The 6,000-nt window shown below is 41.9% G+C and overlaps 1 protein-coding gene and 1 pseudogene across 1 annotated transcript in view; one reads left to right on the forward strand and one right to left on the reverse strand.

Moving 5' to 3' along the window:
* Window positions 1-6,000, reverse strand: part of LOC141440447 (doublesex- and mab-3-related transcription factor A2-like) — a 251,496-nt gene that overhangs the window by 70,031 nt on the left and 175,465 nt on the right. The window lies entirely within an intron of this gene.
* Window positions 2,800-5,428, forward strand: LOC141440443 (RNA-binding protein 5-A-like; annotated as a pseudogene).

The raw sequence follows: 6,000 nt of genomic DNA on the forward strand, positions 1-6,000 counted from the left end.
GGAGGACAATTTTGCCAGTGTCTAGTAGTTTTTGCCGTTGTGCGGTAAAAAAATCTAGAAAACGAAATATGAGAGGTAATGCTGGATGAACGATGACAGCGCGAATCAGTTCTCTTTATTATTTTGTTGATTTTGTCGCCATCTGTCGCCATGCATGACCTGAATGACCATCATCAAAGAGTATAAGTACCTACAGAAATCATTACATATTTATTAGTAACAAAATAGCATGATATTCACATCGATAGTAACGATAGAGCTATATTTTCAAAGAAATAGTTGAAATAATATTATGATATTATGCCATCGTAGGATATTTAAGATATTCCAAAAACTGCTTACGGTTTGCGGTTTGTGCTAGTGCTGCACTCTGACGGCAGAAAATTGCAGTAATATTCTTTTTTTTAATTTAATAAAATATGGCATTGGAGGAAAATAATTTTCTCACACCTCTCCTTCAGAAAAGTAACTTTTCCTCCCTATCGAGAGGGAGCAAAGTGCAACTTTTCTGTTCAAGGTTTTTTTAAGTGTTTTATTGCAAATGCCATTTTTTGACGTTGATAATTATAAAGCCACGCCATTTTCTATGCTGGTTGGTTTTTAATTATATTTATATATTTTTTTTCAAGTTTCTTAATGCGAGGTGTGAAAAAGTTGTAGGTATGAGCCACTCGGGAGCAAAATTATTTTCATCTCGGGCGTTAACACTTGAATCCTTCATTACGCTCAGGATTCTATTGTAGAATCCTTCGCTACATTCTGGATTCAATGTACGCCTTCGCCGTAAATACACAATTTTGCTCCCTTGTGACACAAATAATTTCATCTCTCCTGTTCGGAAAGTTTAATTTTCTTAAGAAAATCTTTATGTATATACCTGTGTTTTTTGTACTGCTTACTGTGTTGGTGTGCCAATAGAGAGTTATTGTATTGTATTGTATGAGAGGTAATGGTAGATGAACGATGACAGCGCGAATATTCCCTGAGACCCAACTGAGACCGTTCAATCACAATTGCCAGTGATGACACTATTTCGCTGTTGGGTAGATAGATACCATGCATATACCATGTTTTACCATGTAGATACTCAGACGGTAGATAGAATAGAATAGAATGTCCATTAAAATAAGATACTGAACAAGTAGTCTACTTGAACCATCCACCAACAAAATGTACCTACCTACCTTTGCTTTGCCTGCCTAACCAGTAGGGCTACTCCGAAACTCGAAACTCGAAGTTCGTGTCGTGCGGTCCCTCTCGCTCTCGTATTAAATAGTATAAGTGTCAGAGGGACCGCACGACACGAACTTCGAGTTTCGAGTTTCGGAGTAGCTCTGCAGGCCATAACATCCAAAAAAAAGTACCTTTGCCTATGATGAAAATAGTTTCAATTTTCAGTATAGTGAGTTTGAGATTTTTTTTTGTTTTCAGTATGACTGTTTACCATGGTGTTTACAAAAAAACCATTTCGAGATGTCATGTCATGATGAAGAATTTACAAAGAAACGAAACGCAAACGCGCGCTGCGTAGTCGTATCGTAAGAAAAAGTCATCTAATGTGACCAGAGTTGCCATCTTCGTGACTTTCTCACTAGATTTAAGGAATTTTGAAGTTTGATCATGACTTTCTGAAGTACTTACGTATTTACTAAATAATAATAATATAGTGACATAAACTGACATAAATTACGAATTTTATAAATAAAATAAAATAGTTGTATTGTACTGTATTTTATATTTCGCTGTGAATATAGCTCTCTGTATCTTGATGGTGGTTTTAGATTATATTTTGAGATATCTAATAATAATAATAATTTAATATCGTAAATAAAATAAAGTGCCCTCGTGCATAGAGAATATCAGTGCAATTTTCTGCTGTCAGAGTGTAGCACTAGCACAAACATCATATTTTTTTTTATTTTTTAAAAATAGCTCTATCGTTACTATCAATGTAGACATCATGTCATGACGTTATTTTGTTACTAATAAAAATAAGTCATGATTTCTATAGGCGCTAAGGTCTCTGGTTAAGATCCGTCATGGCGACAAAATATAAAGAGAACTGACTGACGTCATGGCGGTTCACGCTAGTGTCGCCCCCTGTGCAGAGCTTTGCTTTAAATGCCCTATTGGTCACCTACGTTCGTTTTAGATCTATGTCGTGCTGTAAATTTGTCAATAACGAAAAGATTATTTGACATTTTCATGACACTTCAGGTTTAAGGCAAAAATGTTTTTGGCCTTTTTTTTAACAGAAAAATAGTGAAAACATTGTGTTGGTATTTTAGTCTCAATCAAATCGTTAATTTACTTGAAAATGCTTAAATGTTAATTTACTTCTTTAGTAGGCTTTAAAAGTTAACGAGATCATCATGATGATGATGATGACGACAAGTTAACGAGTTAGTCGATCAAAATGTAATATTGAACTTTTGCTATATAGTGACACACATCCCATACCTATGTTATGCCAGTGCATGTGATTTGACACGCAATTATTGTTATTATTATTGAAATAATACACTAGCAGCTCTTAGAGCTGATGCGTGTACATCACTGCACTTGTGTTTTTAGTCTTTCTTTTTTAAGTATTTGTCTAGTCTATTTTTAAAACTGTTCACTGAAGGTGCACTTATCACAAGTTCTGGGAGAGCATTCCACGAGTTAACAACACGATAGGGGAAGAAAATTAGTTGGTATTTTTTTTGTTTAATAAAATTTTATTATTATTTCGGGTATTGTTTGAGTTTGAGGAACTACCGAATACCGATTTAACTATTTATACAATGGCAACACAGTATATAATATGGCGTCGGTCGATTTGCAAAGAGAAGGAAATCAGGGGCTTGTTTTTGAGATTTAAATAAAATATTTGTGTCTCTGTGTGGAAAGCGAATAAAGCGATAAACTATTCAGCGTTCCATCATTTTATGAGCTTCGGCCCGGGATCGTATCGAGTTGACCGAGTGACGACCGCAGGTAAACAAATGGCGGAGGGGTCATCGATCGACGATTTTAGGGCTCCATCGGATCGGCGGCGACACGGCGGCACGGGAAGGCTCGTGAGTAAAGTTTGCTGACGTTTGTGGGTGTTCGCAGGGATTAGAGATGTCGTGGCGCGGCCGGGACGAGCGAGGTTCGCGGTGGGAGAGCCAGGGACAGGACCGCCAGGAGCGCTGGGCGGAGCGCGGCCGCTCGCCCGTGTGGGACATGCGGCGCGACTCGCCCGAGCGCGCGCGTCGCGAGCCTCACTACCGCGACAGCCGAGACCGCTACGAGCGGTACGACCGCGACCCCGAGCGCTACGAGCGCGACCCCGACCGCGACCGCGACCGCCGCGAGCGGTACGAGCGTGACGAGCGGCGCGCGCGCTCGCGGGAGCGCCATGAGCGGCCGCGCTCGCGCGAGCGCTCCCGCGAGCACTCCCGCGAGCACTCGCGCCGCCGCTCGCCGCGCCGCGAGCGGGAGCGCGACGTGCCCGCGCCCCCGTCGCCGCCCAACATCAGCGCAATGGATCTGGAGCGCCCCGAGTCGGCATCGAGCCGGGAACCTAGTCGCGAGCGTGACAGCGTTGATAGATATGACACTAAGGACGATCAGTCTGTCAATGCCTCTCCTGGAGATTGGTTCTGCAAATGTGGCTCATACAACTTCAAACGGAGACAGGTCTGTTACCGACGTAACTGCCATGGAAAGCGCTCAGAGGTACTGTGATTGGAGCTGATGCCGAGAGACACTCTACAGATGGAATGGGTATCACTAAAAGGCTTCTTTTTAGGAGACTAGATGCGCTGACTACAGAGGAAAAAATTCTAGAGGTCCTCAAAGAAAGATGTTCGAAGTCTATTTTGGATTCTATTGCGGGTATCACAATAGGCAGAGAGACCCTGACAGGTGCCTCTAAATGTCTTGCTTATATAAATTTTAATTCGATTGCGGATTCTACATCTGCGCATACAGAGTTACTGTCACTGTCACCACCATTAGAAATTGATAATCGTGAAGTTTTAATTTCATTTTATAATGAACCCCAAAAAATGCAAAAACCTGCTCCTAATCCATCTGATTATTCATCTTATTATGCTCAAATGGCCACATACAACAATAGTGCAGCTTTGTCTGAAGCCGATAGAGTTAATGCTGCAGCCGCAGTGGCTCAGTCTGCAATCACTGCAGCACAGGCTCGTCAGCTCACATGGACCCCAGCAGTGCCCACGTTTGTTGCTTCGGGCTCCCAAGCCATGACTTCTTCCGTCAAAGCTCCAACAGGTGACGGAAAGACAACATATACTGCACCAGATGTTCGGACATTTATGTATGATGAAACTTCAGGGTATTACTATGATCCCTCCACCAGTTTGTACTATGATGGCACTACACAGTACTTCTACAACAGCCAAATCAATCAGTACATGTACTGGGACTCCACAAGCTCAACATACATTCTAGCCACACAGAATCAGCAGAACACCGATCAGCCCAAGCTACCAAACCCACCAACAGCTACAGCCGACAATACTATCACAAAAGAGCCAGAAGAAAAGAAAAAGAAAGAAAAGGAGGACAAAGTGAAAGTTGCTAAGAAGATAGCAAAGGATATGGAGAGATGGGCACGGACATTGAACCAAAAGAAAGAAAATGCCAAGAGCAATATTGTTATGGAACAACCACTCGATACTAGCTCTAGTAAAGGTTCTGCGGACATTGGGTTCTCAGTGCTGGGTGCCGGCCCGACTCTGACCCACGTGAGGGAACTGACTCCACCCCCCCCTCCAGACGAATTCCTCGTGAAGAAGCTCTCTGAGCCTGCCTTTGACAGTGACGAAGGTATCATTGACTGGACGAAACTCACTTGCTTACTCTGTAAAAGAAAGTTTCCATCTGCTGAAGTTTTAACCAAACATAAGACGCTGTCAGATTTGCATAAGCAGAATTTATCAGAGCATCGGAAGCAGACGGATTTGGCGACGCAACCAAACGGATACAGAGACCGCGCGGCCGAGCGACGCTTGAAATTTGGCGAAGATGAAGCACCTGTGAGGAAGCGGTACGAGCCGCCAGAGCCTATGCATGCTCCCATACAATCCGCTCCTCCACCTTCCGTTGTTGATACAATTGGAGGAAAGATGCTCCAGAAAATGGGCTGGTCGGCCGGTCGAGGTCTAGGCAAGACGGAGCAAGGCAGGATCGCCCCCATCGAGGCAGAGCAGCGCCCGAGCCTTGCTGGCCTTGGGCAGAAGCGAGGCATTTACACACCAACCCCTGGGGAAACATATCGAGACACCGTCAAGAAACTCATGATAGCGCGCTACAAAGAAGTTGTTGGGCAAGAGGAAGGAAATTAGGTGGGTTTATTTTCAATATTTACAAACTTAATGTCTGCTTATTCAACAGGTTCAGGATTTACAGGTCAGTTTGAAATGAATTTATTGATTTTGGTATAAATTCCACAACTATTCAATATTTGTATTTTAAGTATTTTAGATCACATCTTGCCTTGTGACTGGGATAAATGTTTATTGTGATTAAATGTAATTAATAAATTAAAAGCCTCTACAACATAACATAACCAACACAAAGTTGGAAAATCCCCGACTTTGTCACTTCAAAGTTTAATATCTCAAAAACGGCTTAACCGATTTTGATAAAACATATTTAAGAACCATCGCTAGAAAACCTATTTTCAAATAAAAAAAAAACATTCAAATTGATTCACCCGTTTAAGAGCTACAGTGCCACAGACAGGCAGACAGACACACAAAGCAGTCAAACTTATTATGACACCCCTCTTTTTGCGTCGGGGGTTAAAATAGATACGTAAACTTCTTTGTTGATAAAATGAGAAGCAATAATATGGGTTGTTAATGCATTAAAAAATTGTGTGCATACAACATAATACATAAATCACGCTTCTTTCAAAGGGGTAGGCAGAGACTACATCCTTCCACTTGCTACGATTGTGTTCATACTTTCTAAATTATTTATTAGGCTGGCCACTTA

Source organism: Choristoneura fumiferana, chromosome 22 (genome assembly GCF_025370935.1).
Source record: "Choristoneura fumiferana chromosome 22, NRCan_CFum_1, whole genome shotgun sequence".
Taxonomy (NCBI): domain Eukaryota; kingdom Metazoa; phylum Arthropoda; class Insecta; order Lepidoptera; family Tortricidae; genus Choristoneura; species Choristoneura fumiferana.